Source organism: Pongo abelii, chromosome 6 (assembly GCF_028885655.2).
Source record: "Pongo abelii isolate AG06213 chromosome 6, NHGRI_mPonAbe1-v2.0_pri, whole genome shotgun sequence".
NCBI lineage: Eukaryota > Metazoa > Chordata > Mammalia > Primates > Hominidae > Pongo > Pongo abelii.
This window is the reverse complement of record NC_071991.2, coordinates 24,950,163-24,971,746: the sequence shown is the minus strand read 5'-3', so window position 1 is coordinate 24,971,746 and position 21,584 is coordinate 24,950,163. Positions and strand designations below refer to the sequence as shown.

The 21,584-nt window shown below is 51.3% G+C and overlaps 1 long non-coding RNA gene across 1 annotated transcript; it reads left to right on the top strand.

Annotated features, from left to right (window-relative positions):
• Positions 1-1,399: 1,399 nt before the first annotated feature.
• LOC129060299 (uncharacterized) lies at positions 1,400-9,125 on the top strand. The gene is made up of 2 exons (XR_008526888.2): positions 1,400-2,235; positions 2,684-9,125. It is a non-coding gene; the product is annotated as an uncharacterized LOC129060299 (long non-coding RNA).
• The last annotated feature ends 12,459 nt before the right edge of the window (positions 9,126-21,584 follow it).

The following is a 21,584-nucleotide window of genomic DNA, read 5'->3' as shown; positions in this document are numbered from 1 at the left end:
GAGAGGGAGGAGGATGTGCCAGGCCCTTTAAACAACCAGATCTCCCACAAACTCAGAGCAAGAACTCGGTCATTGCCATCCGGATGGCACCAAGCCATTGTGAGAGGGATCTGCCCACATCACCAAAACCCCTCCCACCACGACCCACCTCCAACATCAGGGATCACATTTCAACATGAGATTTGGAGGGGACCAACATCCAAACCATATCAAGACAGAAGTTACAGAAGGTGGTCTCCAAAAATACTACCCAACACTTTTATTACCTCCCATTGGCCAGAACCTGGTCACCTGGCCACAACTCACTGCAAGGAAGCCTGGGAAAATGTAGCATGTGCCCACCCACTAGGAGAGGGGAGCACTGGTGCCAGGGTGCAGGACCACCAGCAGGCACATGCTTCCTACTTCTTTCTTCTTATAAAAATCCTTAGAGATTCATCTTTGCATATTTTTCTAACTATTTCCTAGGGATAAATGCCTATAAATGAAATTTGGGACCAAAAGTTATGCACTTTCATTGGCCAGTTGCCAAATTGCCCTCTAGAAACGTTGTACCAATGAACTCACCCAAGAGGTGAGGTTCTATTTCATGAAATGTTTCTCCACCCCACATTTCCTTTTAATCCACACCCTTTGGCCTTTATTAGGCTTACACATCTCTTCAGAATACCTGCTTCCTACATCATAATCTTGGGATTTAATACATGTTTTTCATTCAGGTTATTATTAATATCAGATTTATCCGACTATGCGTGAACCCAGCCACAGCCTTAGGGAAAGAGATGTATCTTTCAGTGGTGAAGAGAATAAAAATTAATAATCCTCAGAGACTTTGAAACTGAAGTGGGCAGGGAAGGGTGGAAAGAACAGATCTCATTCTATGAAGAGCATGGAGGGATTTTCACAGAGCATGTAGTTCTGAGTACAGCAGACCAGGCACCTGGGGGGCACCCAGAGAGCAGCCTTTCCTCAACAGAAGAGGAGTGAGCACCACACAGAGTTACAGAAAGGGAATCCCGGACAGGGGTAACAGTAGATGCAAAGGCCCCCCGGCAGGCACCAACTTGTCCAGGTTTGCCCAGAACTTTCCCGGTTTTAACACTAGAAATCCCACATCCCAGGAAACTTCTGAGTCTCAGCCAAGCTGGGATGATTTGCCCGCAACTGCCCATGTTATAAAACTGAAATGTCTGTGCCCCACCACCCCCCTCATCCTGAGCAAGCTGAGGCAGTGGGTCGCCCTAGACTGGAGCAACGTGCATGACAGCGGGAAGAGCCAGTGACTCTTTTTCATGTCCTCTCTCCCCTCGACCTCAGGAGTCACCCAGGTGGTCACTGGCATCCAGGATGAAAACTTCCCAGCATCCTTTGCAGCAAGCAGTGGCCACATGACCAGGCAGTGGCCAATGCACATGAGGCTAGCGCACAGCAACTGCCTTTAGAGGAAGGAAGATTTGTGTCCTCATGTTCTCTTCTCCCCTCCCTGCTCGCTGGCAGTAGATAGGATGGACACTGTGGGGGAAGCTACACCCTAAGAAAGTCAGAGCAGCAAGATGGAAGTAGCCTAAGACCCTGAAAAATGCACAGAGAAGAATCACCCGACTGCCTTGGATTTTCATGTGAAAGGAATGAACCTCTGTCTTAGTAAAGCCACTGTGATTCAGGGTCCTTGTCACATTCACTGAGGCTGTAACATAATTGTTAGAAAGAACAGGAGTGGGAGGGGAGATGGAGTCAGACAGGCAGACAGAAGTTAGATCACATCGGGCCTGTAGGCCAAGGTGGAGGAAGAAACAGGCGACATAGGACTCAAGGAACACACCTGCTCCCAGGCAAAAGGAGTTTGCTGTGGGTGCCCCTCCCTGTCTGTATGTCCAGTGTGTGGATATTCTTTATACCTTGCCTATATTGTACAAATACTTTTTTTCTATTCAATATTTAGAAGACATTGCATTAAACAGCAAGATGGCAGATGAACATCAGGAAGGAACATTAGGAACATCCACATGTTCCATCCAGGAACCTTCACCATGGAAACCCTTGTGCTCATGGGCCTGGTCTCAAGACACATTCAGCTGTTGGGGATCAGAGGCTGCACTCACCGTAGCAGAGAGGCAGGACCAACTGGGAGAGGGTCCTTCTGTGACACCTACTGCATCACCAGGCTGTGTGAAGTGACTCAGCTGCCAGAACTCACACAATATCATTCTACACAAAAACCTCACGGGAAAAATGGTAAGTTATCAGTTTCTCCATTAATAGCAACTCTCAGATTAATCTCTGTCCTCCATTGCTTCTCCATGAAACAACTTTTTATATCTTTGTTTGGGTCTATTTTTCCATTTATTTTTTATTTTACTAACTGATTGAAAGATATATATTGTGTGTGTGTGATTTTGTCTCTGTCAGCCAGGATAATCATGGTTTAATTCCTATTATTATTATTACCAACATCCTTTAGTTTTTTTAAGCTTTTTCAATTCCTAAAGGTATTAATCAGGAACTTTCTGTCTCATGAGACAGAAAACAAATCCAAAACTGTGTAAGAGGAAAAAGAATGCACTCATCACTAGCATTGAGAAGTTCCCAAGCTTAGCTTGCTTGGGCTACAGCTACATCACCGTTTCCAGGGTCATCCTGTAACTCTCTCTCTCTACTTCCCCAACTTTGGCTCCATGTTTAGCTCCATGACCCTCAGACTTAAACAACAGCACTGGCTCCTCTCCAGATCTCCAGCTCCCTGACCCTCAAACTCCAACTGCAGCACCAGCTCCACCCCGGGTCTCCAGCTCCACGATCCTCAAACTACAACAGCAGCACCAGCTCCCTGGTGGATCTCCAGCTCAATGACTCTCAGACTTGGGAGGTGGCACCGGCTCCCAACCAAGGCTCCAGCTCCACAAACCTCAAACTAGAACAGCAGCACCAGCTACTCCCTGGGTCTCCAGCTCCCTGAAACTTTAACTATAGCACTGGCTCTTCCCCGGGGCCACCAGCTCCACAACCCTCAACTTACACAGTGGTAGCACCAGCCCCTCCCTAGGTCTCCAGCTCCACGACCATCAAACTTGAACTGCAACATCAGCTCCTCTTCAGCCTCCAGCTCCACAATCCTCCAACAACAACAGCAACACTGGCTCCTCCCTGAATCTCCAGCTCAACAACTCACAGACTTGAGAGGCAGCACCGGCACCTCCCCAAGGCTCCAGCTCCATGACCGTCAGATTTGAACAGTGGTAACACCAGCTCCTTTCCAGGTCTCCAGCTTCACTATCCTTAAACTAGAACAGCAGCAACGCTGCCTCCCTGGGTTTCCAGCTCCATGACCCTAAGACATGAATGAAAGAACCGGGTCACCCCAGCACTCCAACTCCAAGACCCACAAATTTGAACGGCAGCACTGGCTCTTCCCGGGATCTCCAGCTCCGCGGCCCTCAAACTAGATCAGCAGCACCGGCTCCTCTCTGGTTCTCCGGCTCCACAATCCTCAGACACGAACAATAGTACCAGCTCCTCCTTGGGTCTCCAACTTCACTACCCTCAGGCTAGAACAGCAACACCGGTTCTTCCGTGGATCTCCAGCTCTACAATCCTCAGACATGAACAGCAGCAGCACCGGCTCCCACCCTTGTCTCCACTTCCATGACCCTCAAACTACAACAGCAGTACCGGCCTCTCCCCAGGTCTCCAGATACACGACCCTCAAAATACAATGGCATCATAGGCTCCCTCCTGGGTCTCCAGCTCCCAAACCCTCAAACTTCGATTGACACACTGGATTCTCTCCACAGCTAAACAGCAGCATGGGCTGTCCCCCAAAGCTCCAGATCTACGAACCTCTGACTTAAGTGGCGGTAGCACCGGCTCCTCCCCAGGTCTCAGGCTCCACGACCCTCACACTAGACACCAAGACCTACCTCCTCCCTGCTCTCCAGCTACACGACCCTCAGACTTGAACAGTAGTGGCTCCTCCCTTTACCTCAAGCCCCATTACCCTCAGACTTGAACAACAGCAACACCAGCTCCCCTCCAGGGCTCCAGCTCGAGGACCCACAGATTTAAAAAGCAGCACCGGCTCTTCCCGTGACCTCCAGCTCCACTAACCTCAAACTAGAACAGCAGCATCGGCTCCTTCTTGGGTCTCCAGCTTCACTACCCTCAGGCTAGAATAGCAACACTGGTTCCTCCCTGGGTCTCCAGCTCAACGACTCTCAGATTTGAAAAGCAGCACTGGCTCCTCACAAAGTTTCTGGCTCCAAGGCCCTCAAACTAGAATAGCAGCAGCTGCTGCACCCTGGGTCTCCAACTCCACAACCCTCAAAGTAGAAAAGCAGCCCTGGCTCTTCCCCAGGTCTCCAGCTCCTCGAGTCTGAGGGTTGTAGACCTGGAGACCCAGGGAGGAGTCAGTGCTGCTGTTCTAGTTTGAGAGTCGTGGATCTGGAGACCCAGGGTGGAGCCGGTGCTGCTGTTCTAGTGTGAGGGTCATGGAGCTGGAAGACCCCGGGAGGATCTGCTGCTGCTGTCCTAGTTTGAAGGTCATGGAGCTGGAGACCCAGGAAGGAGCCATTTGAACAGCAGCACTGGCCCCTCCCCAGGTCTCAGGCTCCACGACCCTCAGACTTAAAAAGCCGTAGTATGGACTTCTCCCTGGGGCTTCAGCTCTACAACACTCAGACATGAACAGCAGCAGCACCGGCTCCTCCCCATCTCCAGTTCCATGACCCTCAAACTACAACATCAATACCAGCCTCTCCCCTGGTCTCCAGATCCATGACCCTCAAAATAGAATGGCATCACTGGCTCCTCCCTGGGTCTCCAGCTCCCAAACCCTCAAACTTCAACTGACACACCGGATCCTCCCCACAGTTAAACAGCAGCATGGGCCGTTCCCCAAAGCTCCAGATCCATGACCCTCTGACTTAAATGGCGGTAGCACCGGCTCCTCCCTAGGTCTCCAGTTCCGTGACCCTCAAACTACACAGCAGCACCGGCTCCTCCCCATGTCTACAGCTCCACCACCCTCACACTAGACACCAAGACTACCTCCTCCCCGCTCTCCAGCTACAGGACCCTCAGACTTCAACAGCAGCAGTGGCTCCTCCCTAGGTTTCCAGCTCCATGACCCTCAACCTGCAACAGCAGCACGGGCTCTTCCCTGTACCTCAAGCCCCATGACCCTCTGACTTGAACAACAGCAACACCAGCCACCCCCAGGTCTCCAGCTCCACAACCCTCAGCCTTAAACAACAGCAGCACCAGCTCCTCCCTGGGTCTCCAGCTCCACAACCCTCAGCCTTAAACAACAGGATCACCAGCTCCTCCCTGTGTCTCCAGCTCCACACCCCTCAGACTAGAACAGCACCCCTCCTCCCTGAGTCTCCAGCTCCATGACCCTCAAACGACAACAGCAACACAGGCTCCTCCCTGGATCTCCAGCTCAACAACTCTCAGACTTGAGAGGCAGCACCGGCAACTCCCCAAGGCTCTGGCTCCATGACCCTCAGATTTGAATAATGGTAGCACCACCTGCTATCCAGGTCTCCAGCTTCATGATCCTTAAACTAGAACAGCAGCACCGCTGCCTCCCTGGATTTCCAGCTCCACGACCCTAAGACATAAATGGTAGAACCAGCTCCCCACGAGGGTTCCAGCTCCAGGACCCACAGATTTAAATGACAGCACCGGCTCTTCCCGGGATCTCCAGCTCCACTACCCTCAAACTAGAACCGCAGCACCGGCTCCTCCCTGGGTCTCCAGCTCCCAAACCTTCAAACTTCAACTGACACACAGGATCCTCTCCACAGTTAAACAGCAGCACGGGCTGTTCCCCAAAACTCCAGATCCACAACCTTCTGACTTAAATGGCGGTAGCACTGGCTCCTCCCTAGGTCTCCAGTTCCATGACCCTCAAACTACACAGCAGCATCGGCTCCTCCCCAGGTCTACAGCTCCACCACCCTCATACTAGACAGCAAGACTACCTCCTCCCCGCTCTTCAGCTACACAACCCTCAGACTTGAACAGCAGCAGCGGCTCCTCCCTGTACCTCAAGCCCCATGACCTCAGATTTGAAAAACAACACCACCAGCTACTGCCTAGGGCTCCAGCTCCAGGATCCACAGATTTAAACAACAGCACTGGCTCTTCCCAGGATCTCCAGCGCCACTACCCTTAAACTCCTCTCTGGTTCTCCAGCTCCACAACACTCAGGCATGAACAGCAGCACCCACTCCTCCTTGGGTCTCCAACTTCACTACCCTCAGACTAGAACAGCAACATTGGATCTCCAGCTCAATGACTCTCAGACTTGAAAGGCAGCACCAACTCCTCCGTGGATCTCCAGCTCCAGGACACTCAAAACAACATGGCTCCTCCCTGGGTCTGCAGCTCCAGGACCCTCGAACTACAACAACATTGTTCCTCCCTGGGTCTGTGGCTCCATGATCCTCAAACTAGAACAAGACCTCTCCTCCCTGGGTTGCCAGCTTCCTGACCCTAGAACCACAACATTGCTCCTCCCTGGGTCTGCTGCTCCACGACCCTCACACTACAACAAGACCTCTCCTCCCTGGGTCTCCAGCTTCCGGACCCTCAAATTACAACAACATTGCTCCTGCCTGAGTCTGCAGCTCCATGACCCTCAAATAAGAACAAGACCTCTCCTCCCTGGGTCTCCAGCTTCCTGACCCTTGAACTACAACAACATTGCTCCTGCCTGGGTCTGCAGCTCCACAACCCTCAAACTACAACAAGACCTCTCCTCCCTGGGTCGCCAGCTTCCAGACTCGAACTACAACATTGCTCCTCCCTGGATCTGTAGCTCGATGACCCTCAGCTAGAACAAGACCTCTTTCCCCTGGTTCACCAGCTTCTGGACCCTCAAACTAAAACAACATTGCTCCTGCCTGGGTCCGCAGCTCCACGACCCTCAAACTCAAACAAGACCTCTCCTCCCTGAGTCACCAGCTTCCTGACCCTCAAACTATAACAACATTGCTCCTGCCTGGGTCTGCAGCTCCATGACCCTCAAACTAGAACAAAACCTCTGCTCCCTGTGTTGCCAGCTTCCTGACCCTCAAACTACAACAAAATTGCTCCTCCCTGGGTCGGCAGCTCCATGACCCTCAAACTAGAACTAAACCTCTGCTCCCTGTGTCACCAGCTTCCAGACCCTCGAATTACAACATTGCTCCTGCCTGGGTCTGCAGCTCCACGACCCTGAAACTAAAACAAGATCTCTCCTCCCTGAGTCACCAGCTTCCTGACCCTTGAACTACAACATTGCTCCTGCCTCGGACTACAGCTCCATGATCCTCAAACTAGAAAAAACCTCTCCTCCCTGAGTCGCCAGCTTCCTGACCCTCAAACTACACCAACATTGCTCCTCCGTGGGTCTGCAGCTCCACGACTCTCAAACTACAACAAGACCTCTCCTCCCTGGGTCTCCAGCTTCCGGACTCTCAAATTACAGCAACATTGCTCCTGCCTAGGTCTGCAGCTCCACGACCCTCAAATAACAACGAGACCTCTCCTCCCTGGGTCGCCAGCTTCCAGACTCGAACTACAACACTGCTCCTCCCTGGATCTGTAGCTCGACGACCCTCAAATAGAACAAGACCTATTTTCCCTGGTTCGCCAGCTTCCGGACCCTCAAACTAAAACAACATTGCACCTGCCTGTATCTGCAGCTCCACGACCCTCAAACTCAAACAAGACCACTCCTCCCTGGGTTGCCAGCTTCCTGACCCTCAAACTACAACAAAATTGCTCCTCCCTGGGTCTGCAGCTCCATGACCCTCAAACTAGAACTAAACCTCTCTTCCCTGAGTCACCAGCTTCCTGACCCTCGAACTATAACAACATTGCTCTTGCCTGGGTCTGCAGCTCCAGGACCCTCAAACTAGAACTAAACCTCTCTTCCCTGAGTCACCAGCTTCCTGACCCTCGAATTACAACAACATTGCTCCTGCCTGAGTCTGCAGCTCCACGACCCTGAAACTAGAACAAGATCTCTCCTCCCTGAGTCACCAGCTTCCTGACCCTTGAACTACAACATTGCTCCTGCCTCGGACTACAGCTCCACGACCCTCAAACTAGAAAAAACCTCTCCTCCCTGAGTCGCCAGCTTCCTGACCCTTGAACTACAACATTGCTCCTGCCTGGGTCTGCAGGTCCATGACCCTCAAACTCCAACAAGACCTCTCCTCCCTGGGTCTCTAGCTTCTAGACCCTCGAATTACAACAACATTGCTCCTGCCTAGGTCTGCAGCTCCATGACCCTCAAATAAGAACAAGACCTCTCCTCCCTGGGTCGCCAGCTTCCTGACCCTCGAACTACAACGAAATTGCTCCTCCCTGGGTCGGCAGCTCCACGACCCTCAAACTAGAACAAGACTTCTCCTCCCGGTGTCGCCAGCTTCCAGACCCTTGAATTACAACAACATTGCTCCTGCCTGGGCCTGTAGCTTGATGACCCTCAAACTAGAACAAGACCTCTCCTCCCTGAGTCGCCAGCTTCCTGACCCTCGAACTACAACAGCATTGCTTCTCCGTGGGTCTGCAGCTCCACGACCCTGAAACTAGAACAAGACCTCTCTTCCCTGGGTCGCCAGCTTCCTGACCCTCGAACTACACCAACATTGCTCCTCCCTGGGTCTGCAGCTCCAAGACCCTCACCCTAGAACAGCAGCACCAGCTCCCTCCTGGACCTCCAGCTCAATGACTCTCAGACTTCAAAGGCAGCACCATCTCCACCCCAAGTCTCCAGCTCCAACACCCTCAGATTTGAGCAGCGGCAGCACCAGCTCCTTTCTGGGTCTTCTGTTTCACGATCCTTAAATTAGAACAGCAGCACCATCTTCTCCCTGGGTCTCCAGCTCCATGAAACTCAAGCTAGAATAGCAGCACCGGCTCCTCTGGGATCTTCAGCTCCACGACCCTAAGACATCAGTGGTAGCACCGGCTCCTCCCCTGGGCTCCAGCTCCAGGACCCTCAGACTTGAACAAAAACACCAGCTCCTCCCCAGGCCTCCAGCTCCTTGACCCTCATAAACAATCCCTTCTTATGAAATGTAGCAGTCAGGAAAACTGTAGAGGAAGTAAATAAATAAATGTTTTCTTTCAAATTGACGTTTCTTTTCTGTTCACGCAAGTCTGGAAGCTTTGCTACTTTCCATCAACCTTGCAATCTACTTATATTCAATTGTAAGATGGAAATCCACCATTTGAAATGACTTTAAAACTTAGTAATTCTTTTTTACTATGATCTTATCTCACAGCTCTAGAAATGATCTTTCCTTTTGCCTGTGCAGAAGTCTTATGAACATTCAAACTATGAATTTAGTTGGTTGAGATTCCCAGAATACACATTATCCCCAAATGTTACTGCCCTCTTTAAAATCTTCTAACATGTTCCCATCACCCAAGCATAAACGCCAGTTTCCATCCACAGCCCACAGTGCCCAGCGCAGCCCTCCCCTCTGCCCTGACCTTAGGGTCTCCCCTCTGCTGTTTCTTTCCTGCCAGACAGGCCTCTGTCACTTCCTCAAACCACACAGGCTCAGGCCTGACTCTGGGCCTTTGCCCCTGCTGTGCCCTCTGTGTGGAGTGCCTTTCCCCGGCTCCCCATCCTCCTCTCAACCCGCTCAGCTCCAGCCTGCTGGTCAGGTCAATGAACACACGATGTCCTCCCCCTGTGCCTGAAACACTTCCCCCTTCACCATCCGCGTTCACTTTTCTAATTACCATTCATCCTTGGAGTCTCCACTGAAATATCGCCCCCCGCCTGCCCCAACCACTTGGACTTAATCTTGGTTAAATTGAAAACCCCATCTCCTGACTCCAGGAAGCTAGATGCTGTCATGGCACTTGGAAGTTTCCCATTGCAACGTTTTGCACACTTGTAATTGTTTTATTAGGTTGGTGCAGAAGTCATCGCAATTTTTGTCATTACTTTCAATGAATTGCAGCACCAGCTCCTCCCCACTTTTGATTGCCATTACCTTTAATGGCAAAAACCGGAATTACTGCTGCACCAACCTAATAGAATAATTTATATTTATTCACCCATCCTCTGTCTTCCCCTCTAGAAAGTAAGCTCCATGAGAATAGGGACCAAATCTACTCCAATCACTCCACCTTCCTTGCACATTGTCAATAATCATTTACCAACTGACTGATAGAGAAATATTTTCATTGTTGCTGGGATGAGCCACATAACACGACACTCCCCTTTGAAAGTCAACGTCATGGACAGTTAGCATTTGCTTTTCACTCCCGCATCCGTGGCTTGGCTGGGCTTAGGCTCATCTAGTCTGTGCTTGACTCCAGGCTGAGGGTTGGAACCCTGCACGCTCCACATGCCTCTCATCCTGCAGCCAGAGCCAGTGTTCCCTGGGGCACACTCATCTCCTGGGAAAAATCAAGAGCATTAAAGGCAGGCCTGGCAGTGCAGACACATTCCAGGCTTCTGCCTGTGCCGTGTCTATGAAAATCTCATTGGCATAAGCAAGTCTTCCAGCCACGAGCAATACCTGTGGGATGGATACGTCTCTCCACCCTCCCTCAGGCCCTGGTAAGGATGTGGATGTGTCATACTCTTACAGGGGGAGTGAAATATTGAGGCCTAACATTAAATCACCTACAGCAAGATATGTCAGCCTCTGTGTCCCCACGCTGGAATCATGCTTCACCAGCAGGTTTACCTGAGCTGGCTCCCCTTTGCCATGGTGCCCGCAGGTTTAGGCCAATGCTGTTCCTTGTGGAAGACAGAGAAGCCTCAGTTGGCCTCCAACTGTTGGCAAGAACAAGATATTAGGTTGGCACAAAACAACCATAACCCCCAGGTGGCCCTTGCCCAGTGAGACAGGAGAGGCGCAGGAAGAATTGTGGAAGCTCAGGGAGGCTCCCATCCCCAGCCCCTCCCCGCTTGCTCCCATCTCTGCTTTCTTGTTTTACTTTTTTCTTTTTTTTTTTTTTTTCTTGAGACAGGGTCTGATTCTGTCACCCAGGCCAGAGTGCAATGGCATGATCTTGGCTTACTGCAACCTCCGCCTCCCAGGCTCAAGCAATCCTTCCACCTCAGCTTCCCCAATGGCTGAGACCACAGGCACATGCTATCACACCCAGCTAAATTTTTTTTTTTTTTGTAGACACAGGATTTTGCCGTGTTGCCCAGGCTGGTCTCGAACTCCTGAGCTCAAGCAATCTGCCCACCTCGACCTCCCAAAGGGCAAGGATTACACACATGAGTCACTGAGTCCACCTTGATTTCTTTTTCTTTTACTTTTTTTTTTTTTTTTGAGATGGAGTCTCGCTGTCACCCAGGCTGGAGTGCAGTGGCGTGATCTCGGCTCACTGCAGGCTCTGCCCCCCGGGGTTCACGCCATTCTCCTGCCTCAGCCTCCCAAGTAGCTGGGACTACAGGTGCCACCACCTCACTCAGCTAATTTTTTGTATTTTTAGTAGAGACGGGGTTTCACCGTGTTAGCCAGGATGTTCTCGATCTCCTGACCTCGTGATCTGCCCACCTCGGCCACCCAAAGTGCTGGGATTACAGGTGTGAGCCACCATGCCCGGCCTGCTTTATTTTTCTTTACAGTAACTGGAAACTTCTAATGTGCTAAGTACACGTGTATTTTCTTTCTTTTTTGTCTTCCCTAGAATAGGAGCTTAATGTGGGCAAGTATTTTTGTTTATCTCATTTATCACCCTATCCCCAGTGGCGGAACAGTGTCCGGCACATGAATTGAATGGTGTGTTCTAAATAAATATTTTTAGCAAATAAATAAATGAAATATCCTACAAGAGAAAGCTAGTATTTGGAACTCACCCATCAACAGAATGAAAAAGCTGAAGACCTTTAGCCTGTCACTACCTCTGAACGCACCCAACCCCACAGGAGCCAGCAGAGAAAAAACAAGAACAAAGGTGGGGAAAAGAGCGGGTGCTTCCCCCTGCAACTAAGGACCCTCGAGGCTTAGGCTGAACTTGAGCTGGAGAAAGAACTAATCTAGGAGCTGGGTGTGAGATAAAAGTTTAGATTTGTCTGGCCTGGATTTTGTAACACCTAAACACCGGTTATTCCATTCATTTTTGTTTTTGTTTTTTTGAGACAGAGTCTTGCTCTGTCTCCCAAACTGGAGTGCAGTGGTGTGATCTCAGCTCACTGCAACCTCCACCTTCCAGGTTCAAGTGATTCTCCTGCCTCAGCCTCTTGAGTAGCTGGGATTATAGGCACATGTCACCACACCCAGCTAATTTTTCTATTTTCAGTAGAGATGGGGTTTCTCCATGTTGACCAGGCTGGTCTCAAACTCCTGACCTCAAGTAATCTGCCCACCTCAGCTTCCCAAAGTGCTGGGATTACATGAGCCACCAGGCCCTGTTTTATTCCATTCATTATTAACAAGTCTGTTATGATAAATCAAAGTGACCAAAATCCTAGGGAAACTTCCCCTGATGTCATCAAGGAGCAGAGACCAGAGACCTATCAGCAGGATGGGGACTAGGGCGAGGCAGGGGAGGGAGGACCTCCTCTGTGGATTATCAGGGTCCAGCAAGGGAGGTATAAAGTTTAAGGGGGCACCAAAAAATTCACTGATCAGGCTGGGTGTGGTGGCTCACACCTGTAATCCCAGCACTTTGTGAGGCTGAGGCAAGTGGATCATGAGGTCAGGAGATCGAGACCATCCTGGCTAACATGTTGAAACCCCGTTTATATGAAAAATACAAAAAATTAGCCAGGCGCGGTGGTATGAGCCTGTAGTCCCAGCTACTCAGGAGGCTGAGGCAAGAGAATCACTTGAACCCGCGAAACAGAGGCTCCAGTGAGCCAAGATCATGCCACTGTACTCCAGCCTGGGTGACAGAGCGAGACTCCTTCTCAAAAAAAAAAAAAAAAAGAGAAAACAGCCTCAGTTACAGGACCTCAGGCCTCCACACAGACACAATCAAGGAGTTTATTTATTTAAAACACAGCACTGTGTAGGTGTAGGATGGGGAATAATTCTTATTTTCAATTTTATTCTCTTTCTCTGTTGCTTGGCGTCTCTGGCCATGAGCCCGTCATTTCTGTAATCAGAGCACAGAATGTGGAGAGGGGAAGGACAGGCTGCCTGGCAGTGTGGTCCTGTTTTTCCTGGACCAGTCTTTGTGTGAGGACCCGTGGCCAATGGGCAGATTCGGGTCCCTGAGGAAAGAGGAGGAGCCAGGTAGTGGAACATTTCAGGTGACGGCCCTTCCCCGGCTGCCCAGGGCCCGCTTGGCGCTGATGGTCATTCCCAGCATGTTGGGTTGGCTTTTAGGGGTCTGGTCAGGACTCTCGGGGCCATCAGGGTCTGGCAGACCCTGGTCTGGATGTGAAGACACCTGGGGCATCTCAGACACCCTCTCCGGCCACTCATACACCCAGCACTGGGAGGCCACAGCACAGCTGCCCACCCCCGTGTTCTTGTTCACTTGGCGGCTGGCCAGTCATCGTGGACACTGACCGTAGCTCGAGGGTAGGGTCCCCAAGTTCCTGCTAGGCCAGCAATTGTGCCCCTTATGCTGCTGTATCTTGGGGTGCCAGCACGGGGTCTCCATAGGGATAGAGACAGCATCTCTGCACCAACCAGTGGGCACACAGCTGTGTTTCAGTACAAACACCAGGGCCAGCTGGACAACGCAGCCTGGGCCCAGCAATTCTGATTTGCCTGAATCCCAGAGTTGGCATGGTGGGGTCATTCATTCCAGCCAAACCAGAGAGCACGTCCTTGGGCAGGATGAGGAGTGTTCAGAGCAGGTGAATGGAGCTCTGCAGGGAATGACATCTCTGAGAAGTGAGGGCCCTGAAATCAATCCAGGGACACTCTCTGAGCACCCCCAGGGTGCACACCCGGCCTCAGGGAGCAGGGAAATGTCAGCCAGCAAGGACAGGTCTGTGCTCTGTGGATGGGCCAGGAAGAGGGGGTGCAGCAAAGGAATCATAATCGCAGAGGAGAAAACGGCCAGAGTCACAGCCTGCTTTGTCCCTTTCTCACTGGGCTCTGCCAGGAGTCCAGTCCAAGCCAGCAACTCCCGAGCACAGGTATCAAAATGGACTGAGATCCTCTAATCACTTCCTGGTGTCTTGAGACAGCCTCCTACCCACCACCGCGGGGACCTGCACTGGTTTCTCCAAGAAGAAACTGGGAGGCCGAGGGGCTGACCTGTGGGGAGACCTTTCACTCAGTGCCTGAGAACCTGTTGAATGTTTAACTTACCCTTAAAAAACATGCCTGCCTCTTTGTATGTCTAACTCTCTGTAAGGAGCGTGTGTTACTTTGCTAAAGAATGAAAACATCACTCCAGATCACCTGTGCATTTAGCAAACACCAATTCCCAGCCCAGAGCAGTGGATTTGCTGCTGCAAAAAGCAAAAGCTCAAAACCCACGTGGAGCCTTCAAAGGCCACCTGGCCCCCGGCTCACCCTTCGGAATTCACTGACGGGTGTGTTTGGGGCTCTTTCTTCTTGGTGTCTGGTGTCAGGAAAGAGAAGACACAGGGACACCAGTTAGGGGTTTAATCCCATCAGACCCAATCCTCAGTTCTCTGTGCCCCTTACGTTACCCCCATCGAGACACCACTGGGGCTGAATGAACCACGAGCTGCTGCCCTGAGCAGGGAGTCAGATCCGTCCTTAGTCAGTTGGTTGAAGCTGCTCACACCCTCTAGGGCCCTGCATGGGGGTGGGGAGTCACACCTTGGTTTTATCTCACAGCAAGGATGACCCCTCACTGGGCACCCCAGCTCAGATCTCAAGGGAAACAGGCCTGAGGGAAGATGGGTGGAAGGATGGGGCCCCTGGTGGGAGGACTCACAGGGTAAGAGACACCACCCACTCAGGCGATTCACACTCAGGGTCTTTGGGGCTCTCAAAGGAAACATTGGTTCACAGTGAACACAGGTCCAGCTATTCAGGGTCACAATTATCTGCAGCAGGCACAACCACCCACTCTCATAAGATGAATTCAGTAAGGCAGAAACTTAAGGTCAAGATGAATTTTTATTAAAGATGATTTCATAATCATGTTTTATTTGCCTGTATTTACAGACTAAAGTTTCAATAGGGCACCTTAATTCCTTAACGAAGAGAAACAATGCATATCTTGTGGTAATGGGGACCAGCAGCTCCATGAGTCAAAGCTTTCTGTGGCTCGATCTAGTTCAGAGTCTGAGTGATACATTTAATGTGCCAGCAAAAACCTCTGGTAAACAGCGAGCAGTGTTACAGCCAGCAGAGCCCAAGGGCTTGCCAGAGCTGTTGGAGATTTAAGGGAGCAGGTTGGAGCTCCTCCTGAGGCAGAATGAGAGGAAGGCTCTCCCCATCTCCTGAGTGTCGGGCTGGACTCAAAGGGGAGAGAAAATATTTTAAATAAAACAAAACACTGTCGTTGCAATAAAATGTGACAATTCTCTTCCCTTTCCTTTTTCTCTTTTCTTTTTTTTTTTTTTTTCTGGACACAAGTTCTTGTTCTGTCACCCACCCAGGCTGGATTACAGGGGCATGATCTTGACTCACTGCAGCCTCAACCTTCCAGGCTCAAGTAATCCTCCTGCCTCCTCAGTAGCTGCGACCACAGGCATGTGCCACATCTGTTTTTTTGGTTTTTTTTTTTAGACATGAGGTCTGGCCACATTGTCCAGGCTGATCTCAAACTGCTGGGCTCAAGCAACCTGCCCACCTCTGCCTCCCAAAGTGCTGGGATTACAGGTGTCAGCCACCACACCTGGCTCCCTTCTCTTTCTATTTCACCTGACAGTGTCTCTGCATCCCCATCTCCTAGCACTCTCCTGACTTCTTAGATACCCTGGCCTCATCTCTGATCTGTCTGATCTCTGGCCTTTGCACTTGCTGTTCCTCCCACCTAGCACACTGTTCCCTCAAATCACCCATTGCAGCCCCTTCTTATCCTTCAGGACTCAGCCCACATGTCACCTCCACAGAGAGGCCCTCCCAGACCACCCAAAATGAGACAGTAGCTCCATTCCCACGACTCTTTATCCCATATCCCAATCTGTGTCCTTTATTGTACTTTTCACAGTCTGAATGATGTTTATGTGTTGACCTGCATGCTGTCCATCCTCATAGACTGGAACTTCCTGAGAGTGTCATGAGATCAGACGGCTCTTACTCACTGCTGTGTCCAAGACACCAGCACAGCGGCCTGTGTTTAAAGGTGGTCTGTCAATATTTGTTAAGTGACTGGACAGATACGGAAGTGGACAGTTACACTGACAGTTTTTACAGGGGGATGTGTTGCTTTGCCTTTGACATGTTCCATTGTTCTCGTATATAACATGGGCCTGACCAGGAAGAGGTGGTGCCTGGACATGATGAAACACTTTCACATGATCTGTTGGACAATAAACCCCATAAGTACCCCTTCTCTATCCGTTATTCTATACCTTCATGGACAAATCACTAGACCTCACGTGGGCCCAGGAATTTTTAAATATATTTTTAAACAAATTGCTAATATGGACAGTGATCCTAAAATATAGAGAGACATATAGATAGTCGCCTGAGCCCTGCATGCTCTACTCATGACTTTGCAATCCATCCTTCGAGGAAGTCTGCAGTGAAGACGGCCCTTCAGAACTGCTATGAATTGAGTCAAGGGGCTGGACCTTTAGACCCCTGTGTTTACTACCAGTCTTTGGAGATGGATGGACCTCAGGAAGGGTGATTGGGCAAAGCAGCTCCTGTCAGCCAGGGGTATTTTCTGGGGAGGGTCTCAGCTGTGAGCTCTCAGCAGGCAACCCCCTGGGCAGTGGGGCTGCTCCTGAAAGGCGACGTGGGGGACACATCCCAGCATCTGGACCAAGCCGTGAGTCTTTCTCACCTGGGCCATTGCGCAAAAGCTTCCCGACAGGCCTCCCTTCTTCCACTCTTGCCCCATTTCCCTATTTTCCACACAGCAGCCAGAGGAAGCCTGTGAAACCTAGGTCAGGTCCTGTGCTTCCTCTGCTCAGAACCCTCCATGGCTCCCACATACTCAGAGTAAAACCCGGAGCTTCATGATAACCATGAGGCCCACAGCTTCTGTCCCCACAGCTTCTCTGACCCTACCTCCCGCTGTTCCTCTCCTCACTCGGCCGCAGCTGTGGCTCCCTCCCCGGTTTTCCTGGAATATGCCAGCGCACCTGTTGCTGACTTCGTACTCACTGTTCTTTTGCCTGGAAGACTCCACCCTCGATGTCATCCTGGCCCACAGCTTCAGCTCCTCCGGTCTTGGCTCAAATGGTGGCTTCTCAGCGGGGTCTTCTCTGACCATCCTACTGGAAATCAACAACCACCCTCCATAGGGGGCTGAACAAGGGACCCCCATATGTGTCCACATTCAAACCCCTGGGACCTGTGTGCATGTCCATTGCAAAGGGGCTTTGCTGATGTATTTAAGTGAAGGATCTTGAAATCGAAAGATGACTCTGGATGACCTGGGTGGGACCAGTGTAATCACAGGGGTCTTTATAAGAGTGGGGCAGGAGGGTCAGAGGAGCTGTAGTGACAGGGCAGATACTGGAATCATGTGCTTGAGGATGAAGGAAGGAGCCACAAGCCCAGGAATATGAGGGGCTTAAAAGAAAATACAGGCCGGACCAGCACTTTGGGAGGCCGAGGCGGGTAGATCACTTGAGGTCAGGAATCCAAGACCAGCCTGGCCAACATGGTGAAACCCTGTCTCTATTAATAATACAAAAAAAATTAGCTGGACCTGGTGGTGTGCATCTGTAGTCCCAGCTATTTGGGAAGCTGAGGCAGGAGAATCACTTGAACCCAGGAGGCAGAGGCTGCAGTGAGCCAAGATTGCACCACTGCACTCCAGCCTGGGTGACAGAGCGAGCCTCCATCTCTAAAAAAAAGAAAGAGACAAAGACAGAGAGGAAAAAAAAAAGGAAGGAAGGAAGGGGAAGGGAAGAGAAGGGAAGGGAAGGGGGAAGTGGAAGGGGAAGGGGAAGGAAGGGAAGGGAAGGAGGGAGGGAGGGAGGGAAGGAGAGGGAAGGGGAGGGAGAAAGAGAGGGAAAGAAGAAAGAAGGAAAGAAAGAGAAAGAAAGAAAGAGGAGAGGAGGGGAGGGGAGGGGAGAGGAGGGGAGGGGAGGGGAGAGGAGGGGAGGGGAGGGGAGGAGGGAAGGGGAATGAAGGGGAGGAGAAAGAGAAGGGAGAAAGAAAGAGGAAGGGAGGAAGGGAGGAAGGAAAGAAAGGAAAGGAAAGGAAGAGAAGGGAAGGGAAGGGAGGAAGGAAAGAAAGAAAGGAAGGAAAGGAAGAGAAGGGAAGGGAAGAGAGAAAGAAAGAAAGAGAGAAAGAGAAAAGGAAAGAAACAAAGAAAAAGAAAGAAAAAAGAAAGAAAGAAAGAGGTGGAGGGGAGGGAGGGAATAGAAGGGAAGGGAAGAAGGGAAGGGGAAGGAAAGGGAGGAGAAAGAGAAGGGAGAAAGAAAGAGAGGAAGGGAGGAAGGAAAGAAAGAAAGGAAAGGAAAGGAAGAGAAGGGAAGGGAAGGGAGAAAGAAAGAAAAAGAAAGGAAGAAAGGAAGAAATGAAGAAAGGAAGGAAGGAAGGAAGGAAAGAAAGAAAGAAAGAAGGAAGGAAAGAAAGAAAGAAAGAAGGAAGGAAATACAGACACTGAAAATGCAAAGAATCCTGACCTCAGGGCATCCAGCAGGAGCCAGCCCTGTTGACACCTTGACTTAACCCAGTGAAACTGATGGCACACTCCTGACCTCCAGAGCTAGGAGAGAGTCCATCTGTGTTGTTTGAAGCTATCAGGTTGGTGGTGATTTGTCAGAGCAACCACAGGAAGCTAACACACCCTCCCACATACCTGCGGCTTCCTATCCTCCAGCCTGCTGAATGTCTCCCCGTAGCATGGATTAGCAGCTGACATGCGTACCTTTCACTGATTTGTTTATCCCTCTCCACTTACTGAATGTCTGCTCCATAAAAGCAGGAATTTTGTTTGTTGCGAGATCCCCTGCACCTAGCACAGTGCCTGGCAGATAGCAGGTGCTCAGCAAACATCCTCTGCAATGCTGCACCTGAGTCCTGAGGAGGGAGGAGGAGCAGATCCTGGGATGAGCCAGGGGGCAGAGCTCCAGGCAGAGGCAGCAGCAAGGATAGATTCTGAGTCACAGCCAATCCCATCCTTCTAGGTGGTCGCTGTAGGACCCATGGATAAACTTCCTCCTAGCCCTGCCTCCACAGAGAAGTCCATTCAACTAAAGTCATGGAAGCTGAGGACTCACTTAAGAGCCCCTACAGTGAGACATTAAGAGCACAGACCCTGAAGCCAGGCTGCCTAGGTTCAAATCTCAGCTCTGCCACTCACTAACTGAGTGACTCTGGGCTAATTAATTGACCTCTCTGTGCCAATTTCCTCATCTACAGAATAAGGATAATGATAGTGTCCATCTCATACGGCTGTTGTGAGGATTGAAATAGCTAATGCATTTAGCACAGTGCCTGGCACACAGTACACATGGTCTACTGTTCCTATTTGGGTGGAAAATTCCAGCAAGTTGCGAAGATTGCTAAAAAGCAATGAGAGTATACCATTGAGAGTGTCTAAAAAGCAATGCGAGTGTCTAAACTGACAAGCAAAGGGTGTGATTAAAAGACAAGCCAGGTTTGCAGCAGAACATTCACTTTCCTTGGCCTGGGCCACAGACAAGGAATCTAAAGGTAGCCTGGCAACGCTTTGAGAAAAATTAATCACTCCTGTTGCCTGCCTGCCCCTGCCCATCCCATTTAACCTGCACTCTCCCGCCCCCTACCCTACCCCTAAAGGGATCCTGGAGCCTCCTGTTGCACAGGCTCGGCCGTGACATTCACAACACACCCCAGCTCTGCCCAGCAAGTTGTTTTCCAGCCCCATCTGCCCAGACACAGCCCTGTAAAGAGAGGGCCGAATGCAGAGCCAGGGCTGTGCTGACTGCAGAAGGGATGGAAGAAAATAAATGGGGTGGGGTCTGCACAGTGGGGGTTGGTGCGTCGTGTGGGTCTCACACGTGGCTTCCCTCCAACCAGCCCCCTGCACTCCCCGCCAGATGTAAGGACGGAGGGGTGAAAGTGGGGTTTCCGCCAGAGGCAGCAGAGCAGGGGAGGGGCCCCGGGCTGTAGGGACCTGTGTACAGGGCATGAGATGTCACCGGGGGCTTCCTATATGAGACACAGTGAGTCATCAGGGTGCAGGGTGGAGGCTCTGAAGGAAGAGCCCAGGGGAATACGGGAAAGAGGTGACATGAGAATCCATCAGCCACCACCCCAGTCCTTCCCTCCTCTGTCCAGGAGCAGGGCCAGGGCCTGGGAGACAGGGTCAGCTTTCTGCAGGAGGGACACCCACCCTGAGAGGAACCTGGGCTGTCATAGCTGCACAGACAATGCAAGCCAGGAGCAGTGGCCACACCCATAGAGCAGGAGCATCAGAAGGGGGCAGAAACACAAGCTTGTCACCCGAGGGCTGTGAGCATCTGTCTTTGTGGTGACCAAGGGGAGACAAAGCAAGTGAGGGAGACGCCTTCTCATCAGCAGTGGTTCTCTCCGCAGGTCTCCAGGGACAGTGGGTCCAGGGGGCAGGAACGGTGGGGGGCTGTCACGGGTGCCACATCAGGATGTTCCCTTCTGCCCTGAACAGCAGGCAGTCCCCTCAAGGATTCCACGTCATCAGCCTCTGGCCCGAGGGCTTCCCAGCACCTCCCTTTCTCCATTTTGGGTGACTTGGGCAGGCACTGGCATCTACATCTGTGCACTCTTTGCCCCTGTTGGGTGTGACCTGGGCCCTCCCATCAGACACACTTCAATCGCATCCCACACATCCCAGGGCCAGGCCTTGGCACCTCATGCACAGATTCAGATGATGCACCTGGGATCTGGGCACTGAGACTCTGCACGTGGCCTCATCCCAGTGTCTCAAAGGGAAATGAGGCTTGAATTTCTCCTAGGACACTGGACACCCTGCATCTCACAGTGCTGCATAAGAGGATGCTTGGCACTGCATCCTCCCTGCAATAACCATCATTTAATAAGGCCAGAAGAAGTGCAGAAGGCGCGGCCGACTGGGCAGCCATGTGTTCAAAAGCAGCCCCCACCCATGCACAAGCAGCCCTCAGAGGTGTCCAGGAAGCTCCAACCAGCAGATAACGGGTGCCCAGAATGTGCAGAGCCAGCCCAGATTGCAACCTGGATCTCAATTTGCAAGAAAGAACTTGCCGGGTTGAGCAGCTGCCACGAGTCCCAGTGGCTTGGCAGTTTCTCCTGGAGGCTGTTCTCAGAGCGAGACTAGGGACGGGGGCTCCCCCTTGGCCACTATGGGCCCCCACAGTCTGCACCAAGCTTGGAGTCACCAGGCTGATTTCACGGATGTTTAAGGAGCCTGCAGGAGACCATAGCTTAGTGTGTCCCCTGCTAGTTAAAGGACAATGGCCAGTTGTTCCCCATCAGAGACTACAAAGAATGATTGCTTTGGACCCAGGGAGCGGATGGGAGGGTATCAGATGCCAAAACCTGGTGCCTGCCACCTGGCATTCTTTGGAAGTGACCCTTTGAGGAACATTGGCCATTGTTGGGGAG